Source organism: Strongylocentrotus purpuratus, unplaced genomic scaffold (assembly GCF_000002235.5).
Source record: "Strongylocentrotus purpuratus isolate Spur 01 unplaced genomic scaffold, Spur_5.0 spur5_scaffold_1, whole genome shotgun sequence".
Classification (NCBI taxonomy): domain Eukaryota; kingdom Metazoa; phylum Echinodermata; class Echinoidea; order Camarodonta; family Strongylocentrotidae; genus Strongylocentrotus; species Strongylocentrotus purpuratus.
Genome location: NW_022145594.1, coordinates 31,622,611 through 31,633,903, shown reverse-complemented (window position 1 = coordinate 31,633,903; position 11,293 = coordinate 31,622,611).

The window sequence follows — 11,293 nt, the reverse complement described above, 5'->3', positions numbered from 1 at the left end:
ACAATATCTGATGTTCGCGTCTCATGTTTTAGACGCATATCCCGTCGTCTACTCGGCGTGCACAATGTATTCGAATAGAATCACGTCCTCTTCCACCTCTATCATTTATATCTAAGCCAAATTCGCTGCATTGAGATAATTATGACTCTCTTTCAAATATTGGGCCTCGGGTTCGATTCCTGCTCACTTTGATTCAACAATCTAATATCCATATCTCATGCAATATACATCTTTCCACTCGGCGTCAGTAATTATCGAGACCCCCCCCCCCCAGGACCCCCTCCACTTCTCTGATTATTGCACGTCTGTTAGATGATCCGACATTTGCTTCGGCAGTAATCGCGCCGGGGCTTATTTCGTCAAAAGTTTAGGGTTATAGTTAAGAGGAATGCGGTTGGATTTCTCATTAGGTTTAGAGTTAGGTTTAATAGGTATTGTGTTGGCCCCAAGTTGAAGTTAGACATTCGTTTATTAGAAGGGATTATCCCTCCAAAAACATGAGTGCAAACCGAAAACAGTTCTCTTTATTCCTAACGATTAATCTGTTGTCCTAGATTATGCTGTATTGAAAGTGGAAAACCTTGATTAGCTCTTACTATTTGTTGTCTTCATTTACCAAATAATCTGCAAATTCATAGCTATTGGCATGCTAAAATACAATGTAATTTGAAGATTTTGGTAATAATATAAACTAATTCAAAAAAGACTGTGGAGCATGCATTGTCAAAGGAGCAAGTGTCGTACTATCGCCAATTTTGGCGGGTAAAGTAGAGATATGGCGCTCTTCCAAACATCGGGCCTCAGATTTGATTCCCATTCATTTTGACTTAAGGCTCCTGAAGCGTAAACTCATTACGGCATGTCCCGACAAAGCTCATCGTTCCTTGGTCTCTATCTTCAGTCATATCATTGCAGGGGAGTTGATCGGTGTAAGCCACCGTGAAGAACATACAATCGATTCATATCCCCGAAGGAAACGAATGTGCTTTCATGTTCAAAGGGTGGAATTTAGCTCTTGCCGTCGACATAATTTGGATGTTTCCACCATTATGTATGTTTTAATACAGAGATCAAAGCTATGACACTGCAAAAATACTTTTTCCGGCATCTTTTAGAATATCTATCTTAGGTTTAATTGGCCGAATTCGTCTATCTAGCCATTGATAATAAAAGATTTTTAGTAGTGCTTTCATGTTAAAAGGGTGGAATTTAGCTCTTGCCGTCGACATAATTTGGATGTTTCCACCATTATGTATGTTTTAATACAGAGATCAAAGCTATGACACTGCAAAAATACTTTTTCCGGCATCTTTTAGAATATCTTAGGTGTAATTGGCCGAATTCGTCTATCTAGCCATTGATAATAAAAAAAAAAAAAAAAAAGTAGTGCTTTTATGTTAGGGTGGAATTTAGCTCTTGCCATCGACATGACTTTTGTGTTTCCACCATTATGAATGCATGTTTCAATAATATACAGAGATCAGAGCTATGATTCAAGACGACCTGCATAAAGACTTTTTCAGTCATCTTTTAGAATAGCTATCTTAGATTCAATTGGCCGAATTCGTCTATCTAGCCACTGATGGTAAAAGCTTTTTAGTACAAGGCCATCGATTCAAAGCAAATATCGGGGCTCTAATTGCTCTATCATTCGGCTCGTACTATCTTAAGTTTACAATGGGCTTGTAAACGCTTCTAACAACCTAAAACATTTGCTCAAGCTGTCATGCGGACAATTTAACGTTAGCATTTTTAGGCCTACACACAATTATTGTAAATTTCATCTTTGGGCAATTTACAAATTGGCGTCAGAGAGTGACCTTATCTTATTGATGTTATACATGATAGAAGGGTTTATGATTAATTTTTAAATGTTTACATTCTGTAATGGTAAAAAAGTCTGTATTAACAATCCATTATTATTTTGAGTAGTACTTGTTGTAGTAGAAGAAGTAGTGATGGTAGTAGTGGCGGTTTTAGTGGAAGTGGTAGTAGTAGTAGTAGAAGTGGTGGTGGTAGTAGTAGTAGTATTAGTAGTAGTAGTAGCAGTATGATTAGTAGTAGTAGTAGTAGTAGTAGTAGTAGTAGTAGTAGTAGTAATAGTAGTATTAATAGTAGTAGTATATATGTTTTGATTATTCATTAATATGGTTATTATCACAAGTAGTAGTAGTAGTAGTAGTAGTAGTAGTAGTAGTAGTAGTAGTAGTACACGTAGTAGTACAAGTAGTAGAAGTACTATTCATGTATATTATCTGTTTTCATTACTTGTTAAATTATTATCATAGTATCATCATCATCAACATCATCATCATCATAAGCAGCAGCATCAGCATCATGTTTTTATATTTAGCGTTGAAGAGGGTAGCTCAATCAGTGACATGCGCTGTTCTCCCAGGATTCATACTCCGAAGGGAGTGGTCCCTAATTTGTCTCTCTCCATATAGAAGGTGAATTTCCACTCATGTACATGAAAGCAGTGTACACCCACACACACCCACACACACACACACCCACACACCAACCCTCGCACACACTACTTGCTAAAGAGTTAAACTACGCAGATATCATGACAATCGCTTTCAGTTAAGGCGAGATAAAATGCTCTCCTGGCAGGAACCAGGAGAGCATTTTATCTCGCCCTTTTGTCATCACTCAACATAATGAATCTCTTTAGACCAGTGGTAGAGGTGTTGTAGTCGAGTGGATACATCGCCGGACTGTCAATCGCGGTTCGAGTCACGCCGCGGCACTAATGTCCTTTGCCAATTCATTGATCTACATTTTCAACACTCAACCCAGGTGATGTAAATGGGTACCTGGCAGGAATTAATTCCTTGAAATTGAAATGCTGGAGCGCTGTGATGGCAGCTAGGCTAAAGCCGGGGTAATAATAAATGTGCCTGGGAATAGAATTTTTAGTTCGACAGCGCTCTAGAAATACCTATCATTATTATTATTAGTAGTAGAAGGAGATCGATTAGAGAACTGAGATAAGCTCTTTTGATGTAGAAAATTAATGCAAGAAACCCCAAAACTCAGGCCCTCAAACCCCCGCCCTCAAACCAAAAATATCGCTGTTATACTGCTCCCAGTGTAATAAGTCTTTAGAAATTGGATTTCCATTTTGAATGATCAAACATAGTGATCCCTACAATAAATTCCCTGAAAAGTGGATCTCACTCATGTATGCACAAACACACTCACACATCCACCACCCTTCTGTACACTACTTATATTACTTAAAGGTAAAGACCAGTTATGGTCATGCGATTGCATTGTGAAAGAAACGTTGTGGAATCGATCAGAAAAGGTTGATCATCTAGTATCTAGCATCTGCTAGGTTCTGGAATCATCAAAATGACAAGAAATTTGGCCCATTCTTCGTAAAGTTACAAGCACTATACACAGAAAGATGTATATGGGACTACCCTATATCTCTCACAGACCATGAGAGAAACAAATTTACCAAATATATGAATAAGTAGGCGGTTTCCCGGCAAATTTTTTATCATCATGTATTAGTCAAAACATATTTTTTCACATGATTGGTAATGAGAGCTTCCATTTCATTTTTTGAAATTGGGGCGTTTCCAATACTGGTCTTTACCTTTAACGGTTACAGTTCATAGACATGATGATAATCACTTTTGGTTAGAGCGAAACAAAATGATCTCCCGGTACCTTACCCATTAACGTGATCACTCAATGTCATATCTCGAGAGACAAGGGTTCGATTAGCAGAAGGTCATTGATTTGAGGACTGGGAAAACATATCCTGATGTTTAAAAAAAAAATGAAGGTCAGAACCCCACGCCTATTCCTATAGAAGCGCTTCTTGTTCAATAAGCCTTCTGAAAGTAGTTTCCTCTATTATTTTCGACGTTTATTCCAAACGATTTGATCTCTGGTATAACTCCCCGAGTAATTACTTTCAACCCTTGTATTAGCTTACTGAGTGCACACTACTTTCTTATCAGTTATGATTCATAGACATGATGACAATTGCTTGTGGTTAAAGCGAGACAAAATGCCCTCCCGGTACCTCTCCCATTAACGTGATCACTAGATATTAAATCTCAAGAGACAATGTGTTAGAAAAGTAAAAGGTGATCAATTTTGGGACTATAATAGGATATCCTGATGTAAAAATCAAACAATTGAAGAACCCTTAACCTCCCTCCCCCTCCCCCGCAAAAAAACATATTAATTAATTAATTAAAACATGAAACGGCTCCTGGTTTAATTAGTCGTTTGACATTGGATCAAGGCCAAACGAATTGATCCCTGCCATGAGCCCCCCCCCCCCCCAAGGGAAAAAAACTTTTAAATCCTGTAAATTTACGGAGTACACGCTCACGTACCCACGCACACATCCTCACACACACTACTTCCTCATCAGTTACAATTCGTAGTCATGTTGGCAATCGTTTGTGGTTAGAGCAAGATTAAAAGGTTCCCCCGGCACTTCACCCTTTAACGTGATCACTCAATATTAAATCTCGAGAGACAATGGTTAGATTAGTAGAAGGTGAGCGATTAGAGGACTGGAATGACCTATCCTGATAGACATGCCCTGGAAAGCCGAGTTATTCCTACCCGAAGGATTACACATTCGTCTCTTAAAGATGCCTGGAGATGCTTTCAATCACCCCCATTCTTGCGGCGAAAGTTTGCCCCTTCTGTCTTCTTTCATTTTCAAAAATACCGTTTCCTTTGACAAAGTACTTTTTGCATCTTTGTTCCCTTGTCTGCGAGCCACGCATGGAGTTTTGACTTTTCCTGTCCCAGGTCCCTGGTTGAACCATATCAAAACTTACAGCAATTTCTTTTGAGTATTTCATACATATTCAATAAAAGGTCTTCGTTCAGGATCGGGGAGGTGTACTTCTTTATCAAATATTGAGATTGTCTATTATCTGTTTAAAATGTATTGTTTGATTGTATTGTTGTGTTCTTCTCTCTGTCTTGAGTCCTCTCACATCTATGTTTTTTCTTCTTCTCTTTTTTTGGTGGTTATATAATAACATTTTGTTAGACCCATAGATGAGGTAACAAGCCTGTATGATATGTTGTATATTATTATCTTTATTATTAACATTATCATGTTTAATATTTGGGTAGTGGTAGAAGTAGTAGTAGTAGTAGAAGTAGTAGTAGTAGTAGTAGTAGTAGTAGTAGTAGTAGTAGTAGTAGTAGAAGTAGTAGTAGTAGTAGTAGAAGTAGTAGTAGTAGTAGTAGTAGTAGTAGTAGTAGTAAGAGTAGAAGTAGCTGTTATAGTAGCATTATTAGAACTATAATCATTGCTATTAAAATTAGTGGACTTTTTTCTCCCAATCTACACCTTTTTCCCAAACAAGAGTATTATATATCATCATAACTCTTTGCCTTTTTCAGAACATTTTTGTCTCTTTCACGTCATCCCTCCATCTTCCTTCCTTCACTGAACATCCATCGTCACGTATCCATTGTCACGTCATGTATTGTTATTTTTTTCCCATTCCTCTATTGGAGGTTTATTCCTTTTAGATCTCATTAACAAAATGAATTACATGATCACGAATTCAAAGTAAGGTTACCCCTCAGGATCTAATAGTAATTGGACTTAATCAAAGTTTTTCTTCGACACCCCACCCCACTTATCTTGAGTAACGCCTACACTGATGAGTTTTAGATTTATAAAGGATTTCATTATCATGATTATACTTCTGAAATGTCGTTATCAGAAGATTAATAATTTAAATATTTGACAGACTGCTTTATCTGTCGACCAGTTCCAGACGCTTTTGCAGTCCAATTCGTTGTTTAGAGGACAAAGCATTGTATTGACTTATCTGGTATTTTTGTAAGTGAACTATTTTTGTTTAAGTGGCCCAAACATGTGAAGTGGGTGTGCAGCGCTTTGTAACCGGAAGGAAATGCGCTATATCAAATAGCCTTTGAATAAGATTGAAGTAATATACCCTGTGTGGGTTTTTTTTTAAACTTGAGAATCCTTTCCACCCAATCCAAAAGATATTTGATAAAGCGCCTCTTCCTTCCGGTTACAAAGCGCTGCACAAACCGCTCCACAATGTTTGGGCCACTTATAAACAAAAGTTAGTCACTTCAAAAATAACACTTTCCATCTAGATATCTTATTAATTATTAGGTAAAATCAATGAAATCTCTCACTTGGTTGATTGGTTAAAAAAATACACGTGCGCCTTTTCATCAAAATAATTGTCTAACTCTCTAGAATGCATGACATACAGTTATCAAAATTAAAGCCCTGAAAAAAAGACAAACAATGCAAATGCGTAATTAATCACCCTGTAGCTTTGGCCTGCCTGTCAAAAACCAAATGAACCATGTAAATTTCATTTCCTATAAATACTCAATTGATTACAGCCTTGGCCTTTGCTAGTGTATAAATGGGCTCACCCATAGTTTTACAAATTGCTCGTTACGTGCTTATGACAAGGTGAACGTTACTAACCTGCGGTGGCATAGCTTCAAGGGGCACCCCCCCTCCTCGAATGGCGAAGGGGCGGGGGGGGGGGTAAGATAGAGAGGGAGAAAGAGTGGGAAGGGGGAGTGGGGAAGGCAGTATACAACGAATAATAATAATAATAATCACGACAATTGGATTTATATAGCTCCTTTTCAAGAAAATATAAGCGATGTCCATAAGCCTAGGGACAAATTACGAATTGTAGAGGTATGTTTTCAGATGTATTTTTTTAATAATTCAAGTGAAGTGCTATTTCTCAAAAATGCTGGTTTTTGTTATTACATTGGCAAGTAGCAACGGATTAAAAGGATCTGAAGCCAGTCTGTTTTCGGGATTTCGGAATGAGATAGGAAGGAGTTGACGTAGACGTAGAACTAGTGTTAACATTATGATTAAGGTATAGGGTTAGGATTACTTGTGTGGTGGTGTATTGGTGGAAAAGCAACTTGTGCTTATTAATGAGGCCCCTATAAAGATCAACACAATATTAAATTAGATTTCAAAAGAAACCGAACGAGGTATATATGTGCATTCAAAGAAAAAAGGGAAACACCTACTTAAAAGTAATCTGGACTGGCCCACTCAACTTTGAAATGGTTTCGCTCCCACGTCAACACTCTTTGATGGCTAGCAAGATGTTGTTTAAAATGTTTTGCAGACTGCACTATTATATTTCTATATATATATATATATATATATGTATACGAAATTCTCATTTTTAATCCATGATGTATAGCAAACATGATCGCAGAGACTTTCTATTCATCAACTCAAGGACAATTTCCTAAAGGCCTTCGCTATCATATATTCCATAGATATCACATTCGGATTACTTAAAGATACTCTGTCCCTTTTGCAGCCAACCTCAAATTCTGTAGAACTTTGCAGAATTATGAATATGTCATGTATGTCCTATCTGTGAAATTTAGACGTTAGCAGTGTCCTCATAATCAAATTATGCAAGGAAACCCATTTACTTGCTAGACTTCACTGTCAGACACTATTGAGTGACTGACTGGCTTTTTTCTTCTTTGGTAATAACATACATGAAAAGAGTTGTAAAGGGTACATGAGCATTTGTCTACATCAATAACCCACTTCTTGTGATGGCCAAGATTAAACTGATTGAATCTTTGCGCAGCATAAAACGTATGACCATTCGGTACAATTGTCTGAAAATCAAGACTATTACTTTTGGGCTCTATAGCCCTAAAGTCGATTTGACAACTAATAGTCGTTATTTTCTCACTTGAAGACATTTTCAAGCCCCACCTTTTTTAGGGAAGTTCTAAATTAGTATTATCTTTCAAATGCAGTTGGAATTTAACTTTTTCATTTTTTGGGCCTGCAAATGGGACATAGTACCTTTAACGTATCACTGTTATGTTAGCAAATTTAAATAGGTGATGGCCAAGGCTGGTGTAAAATAGATATTAAAGCCCCACTGCACTACTTATAGCTACCTGCGCCCTCTATAACGCAAAAATTACCTAAGCAGTGACCGTTGGGCCCCCATGGTCCCCTTTTTCTTATGAATTGAGAGATGATTTGACGAGATAACCACCTGTCAGTGGCCATGCAGGGAGGTATAATCCCTTCTGGCCAAACTAGTGCAGATAGGCTTTAAGAAAATCTTTGTGATCATAATAACTGCGATTCGCCTGATTCTCCTGTGTTTATATAAAAAACATATCAAAATGTTATTCACATACTTCGGCTCTCTCATGACGAGCACTCATAACTAGCGATCCATATATAAAGGTATTAACGAGAAAATCCTTCTGGTGTATCGGCTCTTGTTCTTTCTGACATTTGCTGAACTTTGGGCGAGGTGTTAACATATTCGCTCTACACCACGCTTGGGACTGCCTTCTCATTACGCTTTTAAAGACAACATCGGATAGAGTGCGCTAAATCGGAAGATGAAATTCCCGGATAATGCCCCCAGTCACATTGGCCACATCGATCAATGATCGACCAAAGTTTGGTCAATCTCAGATCTTTTTAAAGTTGGGTAGGTATCTCAGTATAGTGTGGGTGGGTTTGTGTGGGTATTCGTGGGGAGGGCTTTGGGAATGGATCTTTAGGGAATCAAGATGATTTTTGTTTTCATAGAGCAATTTTGTTTGATCTTCCCCTTGAGCATGTTTAGGTTTATGCATATATTATCGTGATGTAATGTTTGTGTTTTGCTTTTAGAGTTATTCCTTTATATTATATGTCTTGATCTTCGGATAAAACTGATACAAACATTATAAAGATTAAAAAAAGTATTCTTATGAGTAAAGAAAGAATATGTTTAATTTATTTAGCTGTAATATACTACTTGCTCTACATACTAATACAACAACTAATAATAATATTCCGCTTTTATAAAGCGCTCAATACATCGATACAACGATGTATATAAGCGCTATACTGAGCATAATAAATTGAGTGAGTGTATTTGGAATTCTTGTGATCTTATATTTTCTGTCTCAATAAAATATAACTTATGAACAAAATTCGGGGTGATGTAATTCTTGCTCAGACTGGGGTATCGGACTTGGGTTGGTGGCGTCAGTGTGACGGGGCTGTGTGTAAACTATCCTGTCATGATACAACACATAATTGAACACCTTGGTGTTGATGGGAAAACAAGTTGGTGAACTGGGGGGTGTTTCACAAAGATCCAAAGTCTATCTTTACTCTAAGTTGGACTGAAACATTACAGAGAGCCATTTGTAGCCTTAAAATTAAATACATTCAAGAGCAAAAATTCAAGTATTTTAGACTTTTCATAAATTCCACATCAAGAAAATGAAATCTCCTTGATACTAGAAAATATAAATGATTTGAATCAACATTTTATGCCTTTTAAAATAACTTTTACAAAATATTTTCAGAGATACTAACGGCTTTCCATAATTATTAAGTCCAACTTAAAGATAAATCGGACTTAGGATCTTTGTGAAACATCCCCATACCTCTGTTCTGGCAACATAATTTACTCTCTGTTTCATTTCGCCAAAGACTGAACGATGAATTTAAAGTTGCATTTTTTCTTTTTCATTCAATTCCCAGGAACAAAATAGGCCTTAACTACACAGGGATACGACATGATACGTCTATACAGTGTGAGTCCAAAAAAAATTACACCTAGAAAACTGCTAATTATTTTAAAAATCATCTATGAACGGTAAATTTGTAAACATCTTTTGAAAGAGTATTTTATCCCAAATCATTTGGTATCCTTTTCGTGTGGTATGTGTTCACACTTGGATGAACAGGAGGCATTGTTTGCGAGAGAGCGAAAATCAATTTGCGCCAAAGTTGCTTGTGTGATGTTTGAATGAAACAATTGGGATTTGGGTATTAATTCGGTTTTTGCAGATCCAATCATCCAAATAACATCCCTTACAAAATTAATCATGCCACACATATCAAATATCGAATATCAAATATCAACGAACATTTTTGCGCACGTATGTGTGTGTGTGTGTGTGTGTGTGTGACTTTGCTTCTGCAAAAAGCATATGCAATGCATTTCATTTGATACATTCAATTCATTCTCTCACTCCGCTAATCCCAACATGATACATGCTGTAGGCATCACTTTGGCGCAAGTCGATTTTTGCATTCTCGCAAACAATGCCTCCTGTTTATACAAGCGTGAACACATACCACACAAAAATGATACCTTATGATTTGGGATAAAACACTCTTTTATAAGATGTATAATAATTTACTGTTCATAGATGATTTTAAATATAATTAGCAATTTTCTAGGTGTAAACTTTTTTTTGACTCACACGGTACAGATATCTAAATGAATCAACATGAGTAGGATTGAATCTCGAAATCAGTTTTGTTTTTGTTAACACTAATAATATGTGCGGTTCTTTGTTTTACATGACGAATCATTTTAGGAAAACGGTTGTATTTGCTCTGGAGTGAAATGATTCATAAAAAACACATTTCATTGACACTCTCCGATGTTCCACACACAAACAAGGTTGGGTATGGATTAATGATTCGTGCAATGACTTTCCCCGCCTGTAATCTGTAACAGATAAATAATGATCTTAGATCGTGCAACATTCGATTAATTCATTCACGAGAGTATACATTATTTGTTGAATCAGGTGTATAATGGTTGATGCATTTTGCATCCGCATTTCAGAGTGATCTTTCAACCTAACCAGAGTAAGAGGTTATAGACCTCCTAGTTCAATAACCGATATTAGGGGCTTTTAGATTCGCACAACGACAACGTGGATTGCTACGATCGACGTCCTTTTAATGCACTGCCTTGAATGGACGTCATACGTATCAGTCCACGCAAATCTATAAGTCCCTATTGTAGGCATTCGATGAAAGCAAAGTAACTAATAAGCCAGTTCGTAGATAGAATCTGCGCATGGGCAGATAAAGGTAATTTTTACCAAAATGTTAAAACCCATTGAGACGAATACTGGATTCGTGGTCAAGAAATTTACATAATCATTATTAATTTATTCACCGACGATACAATTTAGACGTATTCTTCTGAATTTGGCAAACAAAATATATACATGAAGCACCTTAATCACTTCAGTGAGTATTCTAAAAACGGACTATGTGGGACGTCTCCATGTGTAAAAGATCTGTGGATATTTGGGGGTCATTTGTACCGAAGCTACCTACGAACTGGTCTATTGTGAAATACATCTTAGCAGGATTTTGACTGCACTGTGAAATATATTAACGTACATGCCTCTAGGGAGGGGTATCCTAGTTCATGTAGAATATGCCTTTCATGATATTTGTATCATTTTACAA